This window comes from Salvelinus sp. IW2-2015, linkage group LG18, assembly GCF_002910315.2.
Source record: "Salvelinus sp. IW2-2015 linkage group LG18, ASM291031v2, whole genome shotgun sequence".
Classification (NCBI taxonomy): Eukaryota; Metazoa; Chordata; class Actinopteri; order Salmoniformes; family Salmonidae; genus Salvelinus; species Salvelinus sp. IW2-2015.
The window spans coordinates 55,205,061-55,231,255 of NC_036858.1; the positions used below are offsets into that span (position 1 = coordinate 55,205,061).

The following is a 26,195-nucleotide window of genomic DNA, read 5'->3' on the forward strand; positions in this document are numbered from 1 at the left end:
CGATTATAATGACCAAATCATTTCACAACGTTTTATGTTGAAAACCAACAAACAAAATTAGCAGCACTACGCACTTTGGGTGCATAAACATTAAAATAATAACATTAAAGATGGCACCATGTGGCCATGAGAGGAAAAAGTTTCCCTAGTGCAGGTTTTAATGAATACTACCTTAAGTAAGCAAATCAAATGTGCATATAAAAGCAACACAAGTAAAGCAATGTGCATGTAAGAACAATACAATCATATGTAAACAAATCCAATGTGCAGATGTTGACATTAAAATAACAAAATATGTAAACAAATCAAATGAACAGCACTGTCTGTCTGTTCTCTCCTTCATGAAGACATAAGGTGCTGCTGGCCTAACATCCTGTATGTATGCATCTTTGTTCACTTGAGATTGAAATGTAAAAATGTCAGCATATTTTCTTTGTCTGGTTTAAGTAGTGATCTCCGAGGGGAGACAATGTGCCTGCTGGCACTGAACACTCTCTCTGATGGCACGCTGGTTGCTGGGATGCACAAAAGCTTCCTGGCAACCCTGGCAAGGTGAGGCAGCTCTGATGCATGGCCCCTCCACCACATCAGTGGATCCTCTTCTGCTGGAATGGGTGGCAGAGACAGGTAGACCTTGATCTCTTCTTTCACTCTGTCTTCTGGGGTGGTTGGAATCTGACCCTCTTCACCTCTCTGCTGCATTGTTGAGGTAATTTTTCTCAGCAACCCAGCCAGGCCTTTCCCCTCCGATGCCGCTATGGGGGTGGTGGAGGTGCTGCTGGGGATTGTGGTTATTCCCTGACTTGTGCAGCTGTCAGCTTCAAGACCTCCTGGACACATCAGTCTGTGTCAACTTTTGCAGCCTCAGGCTCATCTAAAAAGCTTATTTTGAAGCATGGGTCAATGAAACAAGCCATGTGCATGACTCTCTTTGCCTTCTCTGTGGATCTGTTAAGGTCTTCTCTCATTACCCTTTTCATCTCCTTGGTCAGGGATGGCTCCGTATCCTTTTCCACCAGAACATCACAGGTGATGTGGTCCAGTCAGGCTTGATGGCTTGATCTCTGAGGCAAGTGCATCTATAAACTTGCTCAGAGGTTCAAGGAGCTGGCACAGTTTCTCCATGACACTTATGTTGGCATCCTTGGGCATCACATGCGATGTTCCTCTTTCTCCAGCCAGTGTAACACAGACTGGCTGCTGTTGGCTGAGGAAACACTCAAGCATCTTGTGTGTAGATCCCCATCATGGTCACCACATCATGGATCAGAGCTTTCTGTGGCATGTTGAGGGCAGCTTGCTTTTCTCTCAGTTATCTCCTTCTCTTCCAGCTCTGAAGCGCCTTGGACCAGATGACGGCAGGCCAACTCTGAATTTTCAGAGCCTTTGAGATGGCCAGGTTCAAATTATGMCCAAAGCACCCAAGCCACAGATCTGGGAACCCTTCAAAAGCCTTGATCATGTTGGTTGCGTTGTCTGTGGTTATGCAGACCAGGTCTTTCTTGTTGATCCCCCACTCTTCCAGCATATTCTCAAAAAACTCATGTTGTGAGCCAAGTGATCTTCTGAGAAGAACTGTATTTCCAGGCAGTTTGATTCCAGTTACCAGTCTGGGGTGAGGTAATGGATAGTGAAGCTGATGTAGGGTTAACCACCCCCGCATTCACTGGTCCAGAGGTCAGTAGTTGCAGCAAACCATGTGCCTTGAGAAACTTTTTCCAACATCAGCTTTAGCCTGGTTGTACAGGTTTGAAAACAATTTGAAATGGCATCATGTCCTTTGCAATGCAATATGAAAGGGCTGCAGTGAGGTCGAGCATTTTTTGATGTGTGTGCATAAGCAGRCTGCCTGTTAAATGCTTGAGTGTCTGTGTCACAACTGTAGATGAGGGACCAGTAGCATCACTGGGTTTGCCTGCTGCACGCCCACTCTGTAAACAAAGGAATAGCAAATGTATTATTATTATTGGTGTTGTTACATTAACACACAGTCTATATTCTGTGTTGCATTTGAGTTTATGCAATGACCCCATGCACAATTTACATAAATACAAATGAGTCTTGTATAGGACTCTATAGCGTTTCTCCTGTTGGAACACTTTTACAACCAAGTCGATGACTGCCGGATTTTAAATGAACAAAATATGTTGGTTGGGTGACTAAATTACATGACGTGTTATGATGTGCAATGGGAGAATAGAGTCTGCAGACAACGCATACAGCAGCAGAACAACGTGTAGTGTTTTTACAAGAGTAGGTAACACTGAAAGCTTCAGTTTACATTATTGACAAGCTATTAGCAAGTTAGACAGACAAACCATGACATTTTCCCCCATTCCGAAGTTCCCACATCATGCATTGAGCTAAACGTTAACTGACCTTGCATTCGCTATAAAGTACTGGGTGGTGGTCACGAAGATGACTCAAGAGATTTGAAGTGTTGCCCCCTTTCGCAGCAATTTTTTTGTTGAATGTTCTGCAGACAGGGTGACCATCTTCGATTAAGTTTCCCTCAGTACTCTTGTGAAACCCAAAATACAACCACACTTCAGATTTGGTCCTCTTAGAAGGCTGAAAAATCTCCCMAGCGCTGTCACTGCCTTCCMCCATGTTCTCACACAAAACAAACCCCACGTTGCATGCTGCACCTGCGTCAGACTGTTGCGAACTTTGGTTGATGCTGGAGAGTATTTACCGTGAGTTTTCCAAAGCACTGTAATCAAACAGTTTTAATGATAATTCAAATTTGAAACTAATACTCACCGTCAGGAATTTTACCATGGTTTATCTTGAAACAGGTAACCGTTTCATCCCTAGGTCCAGCACAAMCAAATCAATTGCGGTCAGACTACCCTCTAGTCAATTGTGTGTCTTAATTATTTAATCAAAAAGTTTGCTTAAAGCATCAGACAAGCTCAGTGGATATAATTGATTTGATTAAAGCACATAGGATGTGTCTATATATGGAAAAATACACATTTAAATAATGTCGACCAATCAATTGGTCGAAAGAACAGACAACTCTTGGTTGACCAATAATTTGTTGTTGTTGTCGGGGACAGACCTAGTACACACATCTGACATTTAGCAGACGCTCTTATCCAGAGTGACTTACAGTAGGATGAGTGCATACATTTCATACTTTTTTTTCCTCTCCATTTTTATTTTRTTCACCTTTATTTAGCCAGGTAGGCTAGTTGAGAACAAGTTCTCATTTGCAACTGCGACCTGGCCAAGATAAAGCAAAGCAGTTCGACACATACAACACAGAGTTACACATGGAATAAACAAAACATACAGTCAATAATACAGTAGAAAAAAGAAAACAAAAGTCTATATACATTGAGTGCAAATGAGGTAAGATAAGGGAGTTAAGGCAATAAATAGGCCATGGTGGCGAAGTAAATACAATTAAACACTGGAATGGTAGATGTGCAGAAGATGAATGTGCAAGTAGAGATGAATGTCCATACCGTCCCCTAGTGGGAATTGAAACCCACAACCCTGACGTTGCAAGCGCCATTCTCTACCAACTGAGCCACACACACACACTTTCTCCTCAGCTTATACTATAGTTTTCCTACCTGAGTGAGTTTGTCTCTCCCAGTCCTCCCACTGTTCCCAGTATAACACCGGTCCAGAASCAGCTGTCTCCTAGTAACCCTTTAATCTGTCTACCAGTATCCAGACCCCACTCTCTAGCCTGGTCTACTGTGCCAGTAGACGTGCAGTTCCAGTAGCAGAGAGTTGTGCCAGTCCAGCCCAGCTCAGTAAAGCTCACCAGTATTAGCGAGTCTCGCAGGTAAGAGTTATGACTGAGTCCTGTCCAGTCTAATCTAGTCCAGTCCAGATATAGTCCAGTCCAGTCTTAGTCCCTGTCTAATCCAGTCACACTGTAGCAGCACTCTCAAAAATATAGTCCAGACTTCTCTCCCGGTACAGCAGACCAGTATTATTAGTTATTTCCCAGTATAACCCAATTGTATCCTAGTCCAGTCCAGTACCAGCTGTATAACCGACTGTCCCAGTCCCTCTGAGCCCTCCTGCACCCGTCTGGCCCTCCAATCCTGTGGTGCGATACTAAAATAACCAACACGGCCCCCCTCTCTCCTCAGCAGCCGGGCAGACTGTCTTTAACTCTTAACCTGCCTGTCACACCACCACACTACAGGCTCCTAATCCAACACAGAGAGAGACACAGAAAGGAGGATGACAAAGAACAAGGCAAGAGGTTAGCTGCTCCACCACACCAGAGAGAGGGAGAGAGAGCAAGAGGAGTGTTCAGCTCAATCGCTTACCTTTTGTTGAAAGATCACCTACAGGACAGGGGGGAAACCCTCCCTCCCTCTCAACTCCTCCCTCTTTCCCTCCAAACATTAGGCCTATACACAGTCTCCACCCTGTGGACACACACACCCACACACAGGCCTAGATGAGATATATATATGTGTGTTTGTGTGTGTCTGTGATTCTTCTCTCTGCTCATGACTGTCAGATTGTACACCAATATCCTCCAGCTCTGAATATGATCTCTGACTTATAAACAGAACCATCATGGGTGAATTATTTAATTATCTATTATTTTTTCATCAGGCAACATGAACAACTTGCCCTCCAAGAGACACAAAAAACAACAACTAATTAGTGGTGGTCGGTGCTGTTTTTATATGAGCATGACTGTCATTCATATTCCATTTACCCAGCTCAATGTAACATCAATAGGTTTAGGCTACTACATGATYCTTTTCCCTGTACCCATCATGAGGTTGCTACAACCTAGCCTATGAATGAAAGTTCACAACGTAGGTAGGTGCACAGCTCGAGAGAAGTTTGAGTCATCAAGGTGGAAAGACAGTGACACATTCAATACCGCCTTGCACACTCCTGCCTGCATCGAGCTGATCTAGGGTGTAATCATTAGTCCAGTCGCAAATGAGCTTCTATTGGAGAAATTCAGGTATGTTTATCCCCGTTTCGTTCCGTTTAAGAAACGTTTTTCAACAGAATCGATGGAATGAATACACCCCTGATCACACGCAAATCACTTCCATAGCAGCCACATAAAAACAGTATGATCACTTTGCTCGTTGTATATAACTCATGCAAGACATTTTATAGATAAAAGGATAAGTATGGTATAATTTTTAAATGTGTGCATGCTTTTCTCCTTCGAGAAAACAACAGCCGATTCAAAGGGGGTGTGGAGGATTTAAAACACTTCTGCGGTAGTTGCCGGGAGGATATTTGAAGGATTAGTGGAATCTGTGTGGGTAGCTGGACAGGTAGGATGACTGACAGTGAAGGTGAACAGGTGGTCACATGTCAGGTGACAGAGGAATGGATGAGACTGAGGCAGGAATTCCTTTAACCATAAAGTGGTATATTTACTGAGTAGTCTGTGCTGCATAACAAAGGAAACAAAATAACATGTATCCAATCAAATTCATAATCACAAAGATCAAATCATAACAATCATTCATTATTAACATAATTAGGGAATTCAACAATCCAGTTCATTAAGAAGTCAATAGTAATCATCCGTGAGTCATTTAGGCTCGTAACTATTTATCATAAATCATGAAAMAATACAAACAGTGAATAGTCATTCAATKTATAATCCCCTTTAGTTTGATATCAAAGTCGATCAGTTAGCAAACAATGACGTTTCTCATTTCAKCCTTTCCATTGTCTTCAATGGAAAGCGCGAACCACTGCTTTTAACCAGGGCAAGGTGACCGGAAACATGACCGAATACAAACAGTGTAGCTATTCCCTCCGCAAGGCAATCAAACAAGCTATGTGCCAGTATAGAGACAAAGTAGAGTCGCAATTCAACAGCTCAGACACAAGAGGTATGTGGCAGGGTCCACAGTCAATCACGGATTACAAAAAGAAAACCAGCCCCGTCGCGGACCAGCATGTCTTGCTCCCAGACAGACTAAATAACTTTTTTGCCTCGCTCTTTCCGACAGGGGACAAATGTGCAGGTGCCACTGACACGGCCCGCTACCAAACCTGCGGGCTCTCCTTCACTGCAGCCGAGGTGAGTAAAACATTTAAACGTGTTAACCCTTGCAAGGCTGCAGGCCCAGACGGCATCCCCAGCCGCGTCCTCAGAGCATGCGCAGACCAGTGGCGTGGTGTGTTTACGGACATATTCAATCAATCCTTATCCCTGTCTGCTGTTCCCAATAGTTCAAGAGGTCAACATTGTCCTGTTCCCAAGAAAGCTAAGGTAACTGAGCTAAACGACTACCGCCCGTAGCACTCACTTCCGTCATCATGAAGTGCTTTGAGAGACTAGTCCAGGACCATATCACTCCACCCTACCTGACACCTAGACCCACTCCAATTTGCTTACCGCCGAATAGGTCCACAGACGACGCAATCGCAACCACACTGCACACTGCCCTAACCATCTTGGACGAGGATTACCTATGTGAGAATGCTGTTTCATCGATTACAGCTAGCATTTAACACCATAGTACCCTCCAAACTGGTCATCAAGCTCAGACCCCCCTGGTCTCGACCCCGCCCTGTGCAAAACTGGGTACTGGACTTCCTGGCGGGCCGCCCCAGGTGGTGGGTAGGGTAGTAACAACATCTCACCCCCGCTGTATCCTCAACATTGGGGCCCCACCAAGGGTGCGTTCTAGCCCTCTCCTGTACTCCCTGTTCACCCACGACTGGGTGGGCCATGCACGCCTCCAACTCAATCATCAAGTTTGCGGACGACACTACAGTGTAGGCTTGATTACCAACAACGACGAGACGGCTACAGGGAGGAGGTGGGGGGCCCTCGGAGTGTGGTGTCAGGGAAAATAACCTCACACTCCACGCCAACAAAACAAAGGAGATGATTGTGGACTTCAGAAACAGCAGAGGGAGCACCCCCCTATCCACATCGACGAGACAGTAGTGGAGAGGGTATGTAAAGTTTATAGTTCCTCGGCGTACACATCAGCGACAAACTGAATTGGTCCAACCACACAACAGCGTTGTGAAGAAGGCGCAGCAGCGCCTCTTCAACCTCAGGAGGCTGAAAGAATTCGGCTTGTCACCAAAAGCACTCACAAACTTCTACAGATACACAACGAGAGCATCCTGTCGGGCTGTATCACCGCCTGCGTACGGCAAACTGCTCCGCCACAACCGTAAGGCTCTCCAGAGGGTAGTGAGAATTGCACAACGCATCACCGGGGCAAACTACCTGCCCTCCAGACACCTACACCACCCGATGTCACAGGAAGGCCATAAAGACTTCAAGGACAACAACCACCCGAGCCACTGCCTGCTCACTCCGCTATCATCCAGAGATAAGGGCATGAGAAGGGTCAGTACAGGTGCATCAAAGCAGGGACCGAGAGACTGAAAAACAGCTTCTATCTCAAGGCCATCAGACTGTTAAACAGCCACCACTAACATTTAGTGGCTGCTGCCAACATACTGACTCAACTCCASCCACTTTAATAATGGGAATTGATGGAGATTTATGTAAAAATGTATCACTAGCCACTTTAAACAATGCCACTTAATATAATGTTTACATACCCTACATTACTCATCTCATATGTATATGTATATACTGTAGTCTATATAATCTACTGCATCTTGCCATCTTTATGTAATACATGTATCACTAGCCACTTTAAACTATGCCACTTTATGTTTATATACCCTACATTACTCATCTCATATGTATATACTGTACTCTATACCATCTACTGCATCTTGCCTATGCCGTTCTGTACCATCATTCATTCATATATCTTTACGTYCATATTCTTTATCCCTTTACACTTGTGTGTGTATAAGGTAGTAGTTGTGGAATTGTTAGGTTAGATTACTCGTTGGTTATTACTGCATTGTCGGAACTAGAAGCACAAGCATTTCGCTARACTCGCATTAATATCTGCTAACCATGTGTATGTGACAAATAAAAATTGATTTGATGTGTACATGTAATTCATTACAGTACATATTAACCATATCGATTGCATAATTGGCCTATGATGATCCGTAGGTCCGTGATCATTGACCATTCACATTACACAATATGTTTGAAGCGTGCGCTCCAAGCCACACTCCGCGGTAATAACAATAAACAATAACTGATGGCCCACTCTCCCGATCGCAACAGATAGTTCAGATGAAAGGTAACAGAGTCGGTGGACTTACGTGGATTCACAGGGATTAGACGGAGTTAAGGAAGAGAAAGCAGCGAGATCAGGGGATGGCGTTTTCCTCCTTTTATGGGGATGAGATCTGTCGGTCATTGCCACCTGACCTAATTAAAGCGCCCCTGGCCCAGCTGAGTAAGTGGCCATGAATTAAAAGATTATTCCACCAACTCCATGGGCCTTTTCTACAATACTCTTGTGCATCCTCTGCTGAAGTAGGCAGGGATTTTTCTGCCAAAGAAATCTTTGAGCAGTCCACCTAACCGTTTAAAAAAATAAAAAGGTTAATACATTTTCGGGATGGAAAAACACTTTCAGTGTAAACTTAAAAATMACTAAAACCAGATATAAATGTATGCAGAAAAGATTAAAAAACATMTWTTTTTAWTTTTTATAATATAATCTTTAACAATCACCAAAATAAAAGCTAGACAGGCAGGGCAATTGAAAATTCCAAAAACAATTKATTTAACAGTATTGATTTTGTTATTAAGTTCGAGCAAAAGAACACACCATTAGCATTGGCAATTGGTTCGAGTCCAGGCTCTGTCGCAGCTGGCCATGGCCGGGAGACCCATGGGGCGGCGGGTAGCCTAGTAGTTAGAGCGTTGAACTAGTAACCGAAAGGCTTCAAGATCGAATCCCCGAGCTGACAAGATAAAAATCTGRCGTTCTGCCCCTGAKCAAGGCAGTTAACCTCTCTGGTACAAGTGGGACCCTCGACAACGGCCAGTGAAATTGCAGGGCGCCAAATTCAAAACAACAGAAATCCAATAATTAAAATTCCTCAAACATACAAGTATTATCCAGCATTTTAAAGATAAACTTCTTGTGAATCCAACCACAGTGTCCGATTTCAAAAAGGCTTTACTGCGAAAGCACACCATGCYATTATGTTAGGTCAGCACCTAGTCACGGAAAACCATACAGCCATTTTCCAGCCAAAGAGAGGGCTCAKAAGTCAGAAATAGCGAATAAATTAATCACTAACCTTTGATGATCTTCATCAGATGGCACTCACAGGACTTCATGTTACACAATACATGTATGTTTTGTTCGATAAAGTTCATATTTATATCCAAAAATCTCAGTTTACATTGGCGCGTTATGGTCAGAAATGCATTGTCTCAAACAAACATCAGGTGAAAGTGCAGAGAGCCACATCAAATGACAGAAATACTCATCATAAACATTGATAAACGATACAAGTGTTAAACATACGAATAAAGATAAACTTCTCCTTAATGCAACCGCTGTGTCAGATTTCAAAAAGGCTTTACGGAGAAAGCACACTTTGCGATTATGTTAGGTCAGCACCTAGCCACAGAAACCCATACAGCCATTTTCCAGCCAAGGAGAGTGTCAAAAAGTCAGAAATAGCATTAAAATTAATCACTTAACCTTTGATGATCTTCATCTGTGAGCACTAGACACCCATGGTCGCCATGTAGACAATGAAATGTTAGTTTTTGTTCGATAATGTCCCTCTTATGAACAAAAACCTCCTTTTTGTTCCACATGTAGAGGAAGCCACAGAGCTCGTGAACTGGGTCCTAAGTCTGTATGGTGGATAGGCTTCAATGGAAAAACAGCCTTTCAAAATAATAGTACTTCCTGGTGTGATTTTCCTCGGGTTTCGCTGCCATATCAGTTCTATTATACTCACAGATATTATTTTAACAGTTTTGGAAACTTTAGAGTGTTTCTATCCAATCTACTATAATGTCCTATTTCTGGGCCTGAGTAGCAGGCAGTTTAATTGGGCACGCTTTTCATCAAAATTCCAAATGCTGCCACTACCCTATTGAAGTTAACCCACTGTTCTAGGCCGTCATTGAAATAAGAATTTGTTCTTAACTAGTTAAATAAAAGTAATAAATAAAACAGTGGCCAGCGTCGTCTGCTTGGAGAGAGTTTGACGGCAAGGACGTTCTTGTCCCATCGCGCTCTAGCGACTCCTGTGGCGGGCTGGCGCGAAATGCACACTGACCATGCCCCATGACACATTGGTGCAGCTGGCTTTCGGGTTAAGCATTGTGTCAAAGAGCAGTGCACTCATCTGGGTTGTGTTTCAGAGGACGCAAGGCTCTAGACCTTCGTATCTCCCGAGTCCGTACGGGAGTTGGCAGATGGGACAAGACTGTAATTGGATACTACAAAATTGGGGAGTGAAAAATAATGTTCTCTAAAATTCTTCCAACAACCATCCGCATTGCGGATCCGCATAGCCCTTTTTGATCTAGAAAAAAAACGCTGAGTAGATAATCGAGGAGGAAGCATACTCCTCGGTTCATCTACTATAGAATTGACACTCTCCACCACTTATCGGTTTCCGGGGTCATGGAGGAGCAGAGGACAGACTTTTGCCAATTAAGAATCTCCCAGAGTCACGAGAGGAGAAGAAGTCAGAGAGTGAGATATCAGCATCCCTTCGATTCACCCATCATCTCTCCTTTCTCCCTCTCTCTTCTCTGTGACTGTATGAACCAGGGTCAGGGTTTAGAGGTCAGACTGGAGGAGACCCAGAGAGACACGGGCCCAATCCCAAATTGAGCCCTAAACCTATGCACTTGTGGAGATCTGAGAGGATTTGACAGGTGTAAGCAATATGGTAATAGCTCCACCTTGCCCTCTGATAGGTTAAGTGGAAGTTTCACCATATTGTTTATACAATCAAATCCTCTCAGATCAAATCAAATGTTATTAGTCACATGCCGAATACAACAGGTGTAGTAGAACTTACAGTGAAATGCTTACTTATGAGCCACTAACCAACAATGCAGTTAAATAATTACCTGTTACTTTTATTTCTTAACTTCTCTAGGGTAGGGGGCAGCATTCGGAATTTTGGATGAAAAGCATGCCCAAATTAAACTGCCTGCTTCTCGGGCCCAGAAGATATGATATGCATAAAGATTGTTTCTACCCAAATCTACCATCTACACTCTAAAGTTTCCAAAATGTTAAAATAGTGTCTGTGAGTAAACAGAACTGATTTGGCAGGCGAAAACCTGAGAAAATCCATTCAAGAAGTTGTTTTTATTTTTTTTGTGGTTTTCTATTCAATGCCATTACAGTATCTATTGACTTAGGACTCAAATTGCAGTTCCTATGCCTTCCACTAGATGTAAACAGTCTTTAGAAATTGTCTCTGGCTTGTATTCTGAAAATGAGGAAGTAAGAGCAGTCTGAATGAGTGACCATAAAGTGTCTCAGAGCTTTTCATGCGCACGACCGAGAGAGTGCTTTCTTGTTTACCTTTTATTTGCAACGTTATTGTCCGGTGAAATATTATCGATTATTTAGGCTAAAAACAACCTGAGTTAATATAACATCGTTTGACATGTTCTATTAACTTTACGGATACAATTTGGATTTTTTGTCTGCCTGTTTTGACTGCGTTTGAGCCTGTGGATTACTGAAGAAAACGCGCAACAAAACTGAGGTTTTTGGATATAAGATACTTTATCGAACAAAAGGAACATTTATTGAGTAATATGAATGTCTGCTGAGTGAACCATATGAGAATCATCAAAGGTAAGGGATTAATTTTACTCTATTTCTGACTTGTGTAACTCTTCTACTTGGCTGATTACTGTTTGTAATAGTTTGTCTACTGGGCTATGTTCTCAATAATCGTACGGTATGCTTTCGCCGTAAAGCATTTTAAAATCTGACACCGTGGTTGGATTCACAAGAAGTTCATCTTTAACTATGTAAAATATGTTTTGTTTTCAGAATTTTTATAATGAGTATTTGTATTGATTTGGCGCAAAGCAGTTTCACTGGCTGTTGAAGAGGTGGGACGCTAACGTCTCACGTACCCCAAGAGAGGTTAAAGAGCAGCAGTAAAATAACAATAGCGAGAATATATACACGGGGGTACCGGTAGAGTCAATGTGCGGGGGCACCGGTTAGTTGCGGTAATATGTAAATGTAGGTAGTTATTAAAGTGACTATGCATAGATGATAACAGAGACTAACAGCAGTGTAAAAGAGGGGGGGGCAATGCAAATAGTCTGGGTAGCCATTTGATTAGATGTTCAGGAGTCTTATGGCTTGGGGGTAGAAGCTGTTTAGAAGCCTCTTGGACCGCTTGCCATGCGGTAGCAGAGAGAACAGTCTATGACTAGGGTGGCTGGAGTCTCTGACACCAGGCATAGGATGTAGGGCTAAGGGGGCCATTTTTGATTGGGACACTCACTGAGCAAAACAAATGTCAGGAGTTCTCACTTTCTGTCTGTCTGTCAATGAATGAGAAATASCCTACAAGTATTAACTGTTTATAAAGCTAGAGCCTACATCAAATAGCCTCAGCTAGATAACGTTAGGCTAATTAGGTCGGTCGCTACGTACCCACTCCGTCTTCCGACTTCAAAACCATCGTGTAGCCTTTCTGTAAACTACGAATCCTTAAAAAAATAAATACAGATTGCTACTTACGTAGCACCACRTTATTTGAGAGCTCAGATTATACATATTTTTTTGAGGATAACTTTTTGTAGACTTTCTATCTTCAAATGTAACAGCTGTGAATTGACTCTGAACTGGAGCGTCCCATGCCGTAGAAATGAGGCGTGGTTTAGGAACACTTGCTACTGGGTAGCCAATCAGATGCTTTGCCATACCGAGAAAGCGGGAGAGAGAGAGATGAGAGCATACAAGGACAGAGAAAATGATAGACGAGAGAGAGGAAGAAAAAGAGGAGAGAGTAAGAGGGAGAAAAATGAGATAATGGAGGGAGAGGGTTTTAAAGAGCAGCTGTGTGCTTGAATCAGAGCTTCATTCACTAAATTTGGCCACAAAGAGAGGAAAACAGGATATGCTGAGAGAGGGAGAGAACCTGGGAGGAATATAGTCATAGAGATCATTACATGATATGCCACTGATATCTGCAGAACCAAGGAGAAAAAGTTACTTAAAATAAGGTACACATTGGAATATATGAGTGCCTTGCACTGAATTTCTTCACATTTTATTGTGTTATAAAGTGGGATTAAAATTGATTTAATTGCATAACTAAAATATAGTTGTTGCATAAGTTTTCAGCCCCTTTGTTTAGGCAAGCCTAAATAATTTCAGGAGTAAATTTTGCTTAACAAATCACATAATAAGTTACATCGACTCACTCTGTGTGAAATAATACGGGTTGACATTATTTTTTTATGACTAACCCTTCCTCTGCCCCCCATACATCAAACAGTATTGCATTTGAATTCCAAGCACAGATTCAACTACAAAGAACATGGAGCATTTTGAATGCCACATAAAGAAGGGCAGTGATTGGTAGATGGGTAACAATAGCAAATCAGACATTGAATATCTCTTTAAGCATGGTCAAGTTAATAATTATGCAGTGGATTATATATTAAACCACCCAGACACATCAAAGATACAGTTGTCCTTCTGCACGGAGCTGCAGGGCAGGAATGAAACTGCTCAGGGATGTTACCATGAGGCCATTGGTGATTTTTAAAACCGCTACAATGTCTGTGAGGGTAGAAAACTGATGATGGATTAACAACATTGTATTGACTCCCCAATACTCACCTGAAGGACAGAGTGAGAATAATACAAATATACAAAATAATTTATATGAATCTTTAAAAAATATATATATAATTTTTTCTTCCTCTTTGACAWTKCAGAATATTTTTTGTAGATTGTTGACAAAAAAATGCCAATGAAATACATTTTAATCCCACTTTGTAACACAATAAACTGTGAAGAAATCCAAGTGGCCTGAATGCTTTTGTAAGGCACTGTATATATTATTAGATATAAGCCTCTGAAAGGAATATATATCAAAAGCAAATCTGACCTTTCTGCTTAAGGAGTTTATCAGTAAAATTATTTAAACCATGGTGAATGGTGATTTTACCACAGTGGCAGGAGAGGGCAAGCGCTAAGAAAGAGAGAGGACTAAAAACACATTCAATGGACGTTTTTATTGAGCATGGTTTTAAATACAGGAATAGGCACTAGATAGGATTACTGTTCTTCAAGCTCACTGTTAAATTATGTTTGGTGAGTTTATTTTAAAACAGCTACACTTGTCTATGCATAAATGCGGCACACAGTGGAGAATGTCAGGTTCTATGGCTCTGGGTGGAGCAGGCAGAGTGAAGAATAAGCAAATTGGCAATCGATGTACACACCAGAAACTGATGGTTCTAAATAGTACCAGATAGGGGTTATTTGGCTTGTAACCAAATCAGAACCCTTTTTGGTGCTACTGAATATAGAACCCTGCTCATGCGATTCTAAATGGAACCTGTATGGTGCTACAAAGGACCATTTCCCAAGGTTCTATAAATAACCATTAAAAAAGGTTSTATATAGCACCAAAAAAGGGTTCCGTTATGGTCACAACCCAATGTGGGGTTATATAGGGGAAAAAATGTATCAGAAGTTCTTTGTAGATCCTTTTGAAGAACCATACAGSGTTTTTTATTCTGGTCAGCCATATTATATTGTTAAGATTCCATCCATGTTATTATTATGTTCATTGACAAGTTGAATCAGGTGAGCTACCTCTGGAACAGCTGGGGGTCCCTGAGAAGAGAATTGAAAACCACTGTCTAATTTAGTCAACCATTCTCATTTGACACAAGGCCATACCTGAGTCTTCCAAAAGACAGCTTCATTGTCTATAATCATATATAATGTGTAAAAGCATAACACATTAGATAAGCTGGAATGACACAATCACGCACGGTTGTTCAAAAAGAGCTGTGAACAAACCACGCCCCCAAATAATTGAATGAGCCGCCTCCTCTTACATTTAATTAACATTAAAAGAGCAAAGAACCCTTTTGTGAACTGTTGCATTTGTCACATGCACCAAATACAACAGGTGTAGATCTTACCGTGAAATGCTTACTTACAAGCCCTTAACCAACTATACAATTTTATGCAAATAGAGTTAAGAAAATATTTACTAAAAAACAAAAGTAAAAATAATAAAAGATGTATATACAGTACCAGTCAAAGGTTTGGACACACCAAGAGTAAGCTGTCATCAAGGCAAAGGGGGCTACTTTGAAGAATCTCAAACATAAAATCAATTTTGATTTGTGTAACACTTTTTTGGTTACTACATGATTCCATATGTGTTATTTCAAAGTTTTGATGTCTTCACTATTATTATACAATGTAGAAAATAGTACAAATAWAGAAAAATCCTTGAAAGAGTAGGTATGTCCAAACTTTTGACTGGTACTGCATATAATTTAGTATAAAAAACTAAAAAAACTAAAATATGAAAAGAAATGAAGATAAAAAAGAAAAAAGAAAATAACACCATAAAAGAATAATAACTATATACCYCYGTACCGAGTCAATGTGCGGGGGTACAGGTTAGTCGAGGTAATTTGTACATGTAGGTAGTGGTAAAGTGACTAGGCATAGCTAATAAACAGCGAGTAGCAGCAGTGTAAAAACAAGGGGGAGAGGTCAATGCAAATAGTCTGGGTGACCATTTGATTAATTGTTTTGGCTTATGGCTTGGGGGTTGAAGATGTTAAAAAGCCTTTTGGACCTAGACTTGGCACTCCGGTACCGCTTGCCATTCGGTAGCAGAGAGAACAGTCTAGCCAAATCTTTTCAGTCTCCTTAGGGGGAAAAGGTATTGTCGTGCCCTCTTCACGACTTTCTTGGTGGGTTTGAACCATGATAGTTTGTTGYTGATGTGGACACCACAAGGAACTTGAAACTCCCGACRCGCTCCACAACAGCCATGTCATTGTTAATGGGGGCTTGGTTGGCCTTCCTTTTCCTGWAGTCCATGATCAGCTCCTTTGTCCTTTTCACTTTGAGGGAGAGGTTGTTGTCCTGGCACCACACTGCCAGGTCACTGATCTCCTCCCTATAGGATATCTAGTGGTCGTCGGTGATCAGGCCTGCCACCGTTGGCCACGCAGTCGTGGGTGAACAGGGAGTACAGGAMGAGACTAAGCACGCACCCCTGAGGGGCCCCCATGTTGAGGATTAGCGTGGCATATGTGTTGTTGCCTACCCTTACCACCTGGGGGCAGCCCGTCAGGAAGTCCAGGATCCAGTTACCGAGGGAGGTCTTTAGATTAGTGATGAACTTTGTTGGCAATATGGTGTTGAACACTGAGCTGTAGTCAATGAACAGCATTCTCACATACAGTTAAAGTCTGAAGTTTACATACACCTTAGCCAAATACATTTAAACTCAGTTTTTCACAATTCCTGACATTTAATCCAAGCAAAAATGCCCTGTCTTAGGTCAGTTAGGATCACTACTTTATTTTAAGAATGTGAAATGTCAAAATAATAGTAGAGAGAATTATTTATTTCAGCTTTCATTTCTTTCATGCRATCTATTTTGTGAAGTGCACCAGTCCCTCCTGCAACAAACCCCCGTGCTTCACGGTTGGGATGGTGTTCTTCGGCTTGCAAGCCTCACCCTTTAACCTTCAAACATAACGATGGTCATTATGGCCAAACAGTTCTATTTTTGTTTAATCAGACCAAAGGACATTTCTCCAAAAAGTATGATCTTTGTCCCCATGTGCAATTGCAAACCATAGTCTGTCTTTTTTATGGCGGTTTTGGAGCAATGCCTTCTTCCTTGCTGAGCGGCCTTTCAGGTTATGTTGATATAGGACTTGTTTTACTGTGGATATAGATACTTTTGTACCTGTTTCCTCCAGCATCTTCACAAGGTCCTTTGCTGTTGTTCTGGAATTGATTTGCACTTTTCACACCAAAGTATGTTAATCTCTAGGAGACAGAACGCGTCTCCTTCCTGAGCGGTATGACGGCTGCGTGGTCCCATGGTGTTTATACTTGCGCACTATTGTTTGTACAGATGAACGTGGTACCTTCGGGTGTTTGGAAATTGCTCCCAAGGAAGAACCAGATTTTTTTTCTGAGGTCTTGGCTGATTTCTTTTGATTTTCCCATGATATCAAGCAAAGAGGCACTGAGTTTGAAGGTAGGCCTTGAAATATATCCACAGGTACACCTTCAATTGACTCAAATGATGTCAATTAGCCTATCAGAAGCTTCTAAAGCCATGACATAATTTTCTGGAATTTTCCAAGCTGTTTAAAGGCACAGTCAACTTAGTGTATGTAAACTTCTGACCCACTGGAATTGTGATACAGTGAATTATAAGTGAAATAATCTATCTGTAAACAATTGTTGGAAAAATTACTTGTGTCATGCACAAAGTTGAGGTCGTAACCGACTTGCCAAAACAATAGTTTGTTAACAAGAAATTTGTGGAGTGGTTGYAAAACTATTTTTATGACTCCAACCTAAGTGTATGTAAACTTCCGACTTCAACTGTAGTTCTTCCTTTTGTCTTGGTAGGAAAGGACAGTGTGGAGTACGATTGAGATCTTGTCGTCTGTGGATCTGTTGTTGCGGTATGTGAATTTGAGTGGGTCTAGGGTTTCTGGGATGATGGTGCTGATGTGAGCCATGACCAGCATTTCAAAGCTCTTCATCGCTACCGACATGTATGCTATGCGGCAGTAGTCATTTAGGCAGGWTACTGTTGCTTTCTTGGGCACAGGGACTATGGTGGTCTGCTCGAAACATGTAGATATTACAGACTTAGCTAGAGGTTGAAAATGTCAGTGAAGATACTTGCCAGTTGGTCCGCGCATGCTCTGAGTACACGTCCTGGTAATTCATCTGGTCCACAGCCTTGTGAATGTTGACCTGTTTGAAGGTCTTGCTCACATCGGCTACGGAAAGCGTGATCACACAGTCGTCAAGAACAGCTGGCACTCTTATGCATGCTTCAGTGTTGCTTGCCTCGAAGCGAGCATAAAAGGCATATAGCTCGTCTGGTAGGCTCGCGTCACTGGACAGCTTGCGGCTGGGTTTCCCTTGGTAGTCCGTAATAGTTTGCAAGCCCTGCAACATTTGACGAGCGTCAGAGCCGGTGTAGTAGGATTCAATTATAGTCCTGTATTGACTCTTTGCCTGTTTGATGGTTTGTCTGAGGACATAGCGGGATTTCTTATAGGCGTCCGGATTAGTGTCTCGCTCCTTGAAAGCGGCAGCTCTAGCCTTTAGCTCAGTGCGGATGTTGCCTGTATTCCGTAGCTTCTGGTTGGGATGTGTGCTTACGGTCACTGTGGGGACGATGTGTTCGATGCACTTATTGATGAAGCCGGTGACTGAGGTGTTATACTTCTCAATGCCATTGGATGAATCCGGGGAACATATTCCTGTCAGTGCTAACAAAACTGTCCTGTAGCGTAGCATCCGTGTCATCTGACCACTTCCGTATTGAGCGAGTCACCAGTACTTCCTGCTTTTGCTTGTAAGCAGGAATCAGGAGGATGTAATTATGGTCAGATTTGCCAAATGGAGGGTGAGGTAAAGCTTTGTACGTGTCTCTGTGTGTGGAGTAAAGGTGGTCTAGAGTTATTTTTCCTCTGGTTGCAGATGACATGCTGGTAGAAATMAGGTAAAACGCATTAAAGTCCCCGGCCACTAGGAGRGCCGCTTCTAGATGAGCATTTTCTTGTTTGCTTATGGATTTATACAGTTCGTTGAGTGCGATCTTAGTGRCAGCATCGGTATGTGGTGGTAAATAGARGGCTACGAAAAATATAGATGMTAGATTGTGTGGTCTACAGCTTATCATTAGGTAAGACTTCCTTAATATTAGACATCGCGCACCAGCTGTTATTGACAAATAGACACACACCACCACCCCTCGTCTTACCGGACGTAGCAATTCTGTCCTGCCAATGCACGGAAAACCCAGCCAAGTCTATATTCAGCCACCACTCGGTGAAACATATGATATTACAGTGTTTAAATGTCCCATTGGTAGGATAGTCTCGAACTGAGGTCATCCAGTTTATTCTCCAGTGATTGCACGTTGACCAATAGAACGGATGGTAGAGGCGGGTTACCACTCGCCAACGAATTCTCACAAGGTACCCGGATTTGCACCCCTGTATCTCCATCTTTTCTTCATGCGAATGATGGGGATTTGAGCCTGCAAAAGTATATCCTTCGCATCAGACTCATTAAAGAAAAAATCTTTGTCCATGTCGAGGTGAGTAATTGCTGATATCCAGAAGCTCTTTTCGGTCATATTTATTTTATTTTTTTTATTTAACCTTTATTCAACTAGGCAGTTAAGAACAAATTCTTATTTACAATGACCGCCTACTCCGGCCAAATCCGGATGACGCTGGGCCAATTGTGACGCCGCCCTATGGCCCTCCAATCACGCCGGATGTGATACAGCCTGGATTTGAACCAGGGACTGTAGTGACACTTCTTGCATTGAGATGCAGTGCCTTAGACTGCTGTGCACAATAGAGACAGTATCAGCACATTATATACAAATAAGTTACAAACAATGCAAAAAAACATACAAAATAGCACAATTGATTAAAAGCCCATAAAAGGGCAGCCATCCCCTCCGGCGCCATTATCCTTTTTGAAGACCATTGAAGACCTTTGGATCATTATGATTACACATACTCTGAGTGTTCAAAACATTAAGAATGTCTTCCTATTATTGAGTTGTACCCCCCCTTCTGCCCTCAGAACAGCCCCAATTCATCAGGGCAAGGACTCTACAAGGTGTCGAAAGCATTSCACAAAGATGTTGGCACCGTTTTGACTCCAATGCTCCCACAGTTATGTCAAATTGGCTGGATGTCCTTTCGGTGGTGGAACATTTTTGATACACACGGAAACCGTTGAGCGTGAAAAACCCAACAGCTTTGCAGTTCTTGACACACACCGATACACCTGGAACCTACTACCATACCCCGTTCAAAGGCARTTAAATCCTTTGTCTTGCCCATTTACCATCTGAATGGCATACATACACAATCCATGTCTCAATTGWCTCAAGGCTTAAAAATCCGTCTTTAACGTGTCTCCTCCCCTTCATCTGCACTGATTGAAGATGATTTAACAAGTGACATCAATAAGGGATCATAGCTTTCACCTGGATTCACCTGGTAGGTCAATTTCATGAAAAGAGCAGGTATTCTTAACGTTTTGTGCATTCAGTGTACACAACACATTAAATAAACTGGAAAGACACTCTCACGGTAGCACAAAAAGAACTGTGCACAAATCACGCACCAAAATATTCTAATGAGCCGCCTCCTCTACATTTAATTATCACTCAGGGAGAAAATAGCCATTTTGTGGAATGTAAAGAACCATTGAAGAGCTCAAAGGTTTATTTGAGTCATTATGGATTCACATAGAACCATCACCTTTCCCAAAGAACCCTTGAGGAACCTTCATTTTTTGGTGTGTATATGACATTGTATTGTTCAGTTTGGTTGAAAACACATATCCARGTACAGAACAAACAGAAGCCCCTATTCCTATAGGCAGGAATATAGACCTGAAAGTATTATTATATATACACTGAACAAAAATATAAACACAACATGCACATAACATGCAACAATTTTGAAGATTTTACTGAGATACAGTTCATGTAAGGAAATCAGTCAATTTAAATAAATTCATTAGACCCTAATCTATGGATTTCACATGACTGGGAATACAGACATGCATCTGTTGGTCACAGATACCTTTTTTAAAAAGTAGGGGCGTGGATCAGAAAACCAGTCAGTATCTGGTGTGACCATCATTTGCCTCATGCAGCGTGACAGGCTGTTGATTGCATAGAGTTGATCAGGCTGTTGATTGCATGGAGTTAATCAGGCTGTTGGTTGTGGCCAGTGGAACGTTGTCCCACTCCTCTTCAATGGCTGTGCGAAGTTGCTGGATATTGTCCGTAATAGGAACACACAGTCGTACATGTTGATCCAGASCATCCCAAACATGCTCAATGGGTGACATGTCTGGTGAGAATGCAGGCCATGGAAGAACTGAGAATTTTTCAGCTTCCATAAATTGTGTACAGATCCTTGAGACCTTACTCCGTGCATTATAATGCTGAGACGMGAGGGGATTGCAGAGGGTGAATGGCACCACAATGYCCCTCAGGATCTCGTCATGGTATCTCTGTGCATTCAAATTGCCATCGATAAAATACAATTGTGTTCATGGTCAATAGCTTATGCCTGCCCATACCATAACCGCCACTATGGGGCACTCTGTTCACAATGTTGACATCAGCAAACCACTCGCCCATATGACGCCATACACGTGGTCTGCGGTTGTGAGGCCAGTTGGATGTACGGCCAAATTCTCTAAAACAACATTGGAGAAGGCTTATGGTAGAGAAATGACATTAAATTCTCTGGTAACAGCTCTGGTGGACATTCCTGCAGTCAGTATGTCAATTGCACACTCTCTCAAAACTTGAGACATCTGTGGCATTGTGTTGTGTGACAAAACTGCACATTTTAGAGTGACCTTTGATTGTCCCCAGCACAATAAAAGGCCAATGATCATTCTGTTTAATCATCTTCTTGATATACCACACCTGTCWGGAGAATGTATTCACTTGGCAATGGAGAAATGCTCATTAACAGGGATGTAAACAAATTTGTGCACAAACATTTTGAGAAATAAGCTTTTTGTGCTTATTGACATTTTCAGGGATCTTTTARTTCAGCTCATGAAACATGGGACCAACACTTWACATGTTGCGTTTCGATTTTTGTTCAGTGTATATATACAGTGCATTCTGAAATTATTCAGACCCCTTGACTTTTTCCACATTTTGTTAGGTTACAGCCTTACTCTAAAACTGATAAAAAATTATATATTTCTTTGCAAATGTATTAAAAATTAAAAACAGAAATACCTTATTTATATACGTTTTCAGACCCTTTGCTATATACTGAAATTGAGCTCAGGGCATCCTTTTCCATGATAATCCTTGAGATATTTCTACAACTTGATTGGAGTCCACCAATGGTAAATTCAATTGATTGGACATTATTGGAAAGGCGCACACCTGTCTTATAAAGGTGCCACTGGTGACAGTGCATGCCAGAGCAAAAATCAAACCATGAGGTTGAAGGAATTGTCCGTAGAGCCCAATACAGGATTGTGTCGAGGCACAGATCTGGAAGAGGTACCAACACATTTCTGATGCATTGAACCAACACTTTACATGTTGCATTTATATTTTGTTCAGTGTATATATATATATAATTATATATATATATATATATATATAATATATATATATATATATATATATTAAAAAACTGCAAACCTACCCTAAAATCTATAGTAAAAAGCTAACTAAAATACTGTAGTCCAATCTAGTTCTCAATACATCAAGTAGCTGGGACATATGCCATTTACTGGCCATAGCCTGCGGTTATGGAACCGCCACCTGTCCCAGACCTGCTATTTTAACTCTTAATGATCGCTATGAAAGCCCAACTGAAATTATTCATGATATTATTTGACCATGCTTGTCACTTATGAACATTTTGAACATCTTGGCATAGTTCTGTTATAATCTCCACCCGGCACAGCCAGAAGAGGACTGGCCACCCCTCATAGCCTGGTTCCTCTCTAGGTTTCTTCCTAGGTTTTGGACTTTCTAGGGAGTTTTTCCTAGCCACCGTGCTTCTACACCTGCATTGCTTGCTGTTTGGGGTTTTAGGCTGGGTTTCTGTACAGCACTTCGAGATATTAGCTGATGTACGAAGGGCTATATAAAATAAACTTGATTTGATTTAAACTTGATACTGTATGTTTCAGCCAAATAGTAGCCCAGCAACAAACAAGCTACGTTGGTTCCTGGAGCACAACACATTCTCATCTGGTTGTACTCTGGAGTCAACGGAAGAAGCATAGCAGGCATGCACAGGCTTTAACTGTGGTCCTGTCTCCTCTTTAGTCATTCTCATCTCATATCGACGTCATCTGTAGAAAGAAAAATACAGGATGTAAAATTAAAATAGCAATGATAAAAGTGTTATACTAGTTTAGAATACACATGTGGTTTGGTTTGTGCATTAAAGTAGTGAATCAATTTATGGCGTGCTAGCCCCCTGTATATACTGTCCGCTACTGCTAGCCGATGGCCTGGCTTAGCATGCTAGCCCATTGTATATACTGGTCTATTGTGTGCTACAACCCACAGCCTGCAGCCTACTAGCCTATCGTGCTAGTTCACCACTGTTGCCTATACTAGCCAACCGGTACCCGAGCCATGGCTCTAAAGTGTGACCAAATTTTCCCCCGTGACCAGTACTTTTGTTTAGGGAGCACCGTGCGGCTAAAAAAGTTGTCCAATAAAAAACATAACATAAGCCAAAGTACATAAAGTGCGGGACAAGTGCATTGGGCAGGGGACTGGAGTAGCTCTCCAAAACTCTAGGTGGCATTCTGCCTTTCCCTACAGTTTTCAGTGGTTAGTTTCGCCCACGACTGGGTCATGTGAACTACAATCCCGACTGTCACGTTCTGACCATAGTTCTTGTGTGTTTTGCTTGTTTTAGTGTTTGGTCAGGACGTGAGCTGGGTGGGCATTCTATGTTGTGTGTCTAGTTTGTCTGTTTCTATGTTTGGCCTAATATGGTTCTCAATCAGAGGCAGGTGTTTTGTGTTGTCTCTGATTGGGAATCATATATAGGTGGCTTGTTTTGTGTTGGGGTTTGTGGGTGGTTGTTTCCTGTCTTTGTGTTTTCTCTGCACCAGATAGGGCTGTATCGGTTTGCCACATTTGTTATTTTGTATTCGTTGTAAGTGTTCACTGTTTATCGTTTTATTAAACATGTTGAGCACTGGCTACGCTGCGTGTTGGTCCGATCCCTGTTACACCCTCTCTTCTCGTGAAGAGGAGGAAGGCTGCCGTTACACCGACGCTGTGGTTTAACATTTAGAAAGGTCATCGCTTGCAATACGGCTTTCGAAACATATGGCCCTTATCTTTCATCAGCGATAAATAATTATTCAAATAAAAAAGACACACTTGCTGTAGCAGTTGTGCACAGATCCATACAGCTATGGGTGCCTCCAACCAATGAAACTTCACTTCCGATACACTTATACTTACACACAGGTGTTCGGAGCACGCTAGATAGCTAATTAGCACAGAAGGTTGCCTCTGTCTTCCGTCTGTTTCCCGTAAACAAGTGCTGTAACATGGAGATATGGCCGTGGGGAACACTAACCTTAACCCTATAAAAGGTGTGTATTAATTTAACCTTTTAACGTGTTAATATTCAACATCAAAACTCCCTCATACAGAAGACGCCTTCTTCCAATGACTCTTATGTGTAATATAATGGCAATGAGAGTCATGATCAGTAGCCAAGGCTGGAGCAACATCAATATGTCTACTACCAGGTAGCCGTATTTGACAGGCAACAGGTGGCAGCCCAAGCCGGTCAACAGGCAGAGCTAACTGAGCTGGAGATTAAATTTAACACTGTTTATTGCATTGCCAAAGAGGCTGTAACCAAATTCAGACCCAAGTTACTCACCCAGAAAAATAATGGATTACAAATCAACCCGACATATGYAAATGAGGTGTCCTTCGCAAACATTATTGGCACCATTGAGGACACTATCTGGGAAGAGGATTAGTGCCATCCGGGATCCTTGGGACGTTCCTACCCTAAACCCTAACCCCAAAAACAAGTTGATTTATTAGCTAAATTCTAGATCAAAGAAATGTATTAGTTATTGTGAGAGGAGACTAAACATTTATTACATTATCCAAGTGTCAGTTAATAGTCAGCATGTTGCCTTGTTACAACATTAACATTATTAGTTACATAGTTTTCTATTATTATTATTATCATTATCATTATCTGTTAACTGTACTTTTAAATGCATAAAGGTTTTGTCGCCTAAACTTTATAAATATATTTGCTGTTGCACTTTTGAATACAATCAGTGTTCAGTTTTGTATGTTACATTCTACATTAAGAAAGAATGATAGGACAGTCATTTGCAGTAAAAAAAATATTTATATTATTGTGCTCCTAAATTTGGTCTGGTGCTCCTTACTTTTCAACGTTAGGAGCACCTGTMCTACCAAATAAAAAAGTTTATTTCGAGCCTTGACTCTAGCCAACTGTTAATTGATATACTGTATACTGTGTTAACTAGCCAACACTGTTAGCCCAGCRCTGCTAATGCTACTTGTTGCCTATATTGTTTATATTGAGTGCTACGTTTAGCCTGCTAAACCTGTGATGCCATTAGCCACAATGTAGGCCCTATGCCATACCTGTCTCTGTACTGCTTTCATTGCACTGCTAGCCTACATAGCATCTTGTTAGCATACATTGCTGTTACCCTGATATTACACATTTAATACATGCTGTCTGGTGCTGTCGGGCACCAGATTTCTATATCATATGGTTAGCTTATAGATGGTATTTGAAATACCTATGCAGGCATTGTAAGGCTTGGAAAGCATCTGCAATGTWATCGGGCAGGAAGGCAACCATTATGTAGAACAAACATGTTAAATACATATTTGTATTACTTTAATCTCTTTACTAGTACTTTAAAACAATGCTAGCCTTTTTCACTTTTGATGTGATCATTATTTTGGTTCCAGGCACCCTTTCTTTTGCAAGAGGGTGAGAGTCGAGTGTGTTCTCTCCCTTTATTACCGTGCTATGATACAGTACATACAAAAGAAAGAGAGAAAATAGTTCCCAGTTGTTTTCAGCAACATATCACATTAAGTATATGTATATAGAGTAATGCTTACCCGCCATACTCGGTTGAAAATCTGAAAATATCTTGTGTAAGCTCTTAGTCAGCAAAAGATTCACTGTAATAAAAAAATCCTTTKATTTTTACAGTAAATTACTGGCAGCACAGTAGGCAGCAGGTTACTGTACATTTAAAGTAAATTACTGGCAGCACAGAAGCCAGTAAATTACTGTAGATTTACGGGACCTTTACTGTAACACAAATTGCCAGCATATTCCTGGAACACCTGATTACAGTAACATGCTGTATTTCTAGAATGTACAGTGCATTACTGGAAGCACAGTGGTAAGTAAACTGTTGCAGATTTACAGTGCAGGTAGCTAGTGTCAYCGACAGGCAATACAGTACAGTACAGTACATTAGGTATTT

General features: G+C 41.6%; 1 pseudogene; it reads right to left on the bottom strand.

The window, feature by feature from the left end:
* LOC111977432 (cytohesin-1-like) overlaps positions 1-26,195 on the bottom strand; it is a 75,183-nt pseudogene that overhangs the window by 47,889 nt on the left and 1,099 nt on the right.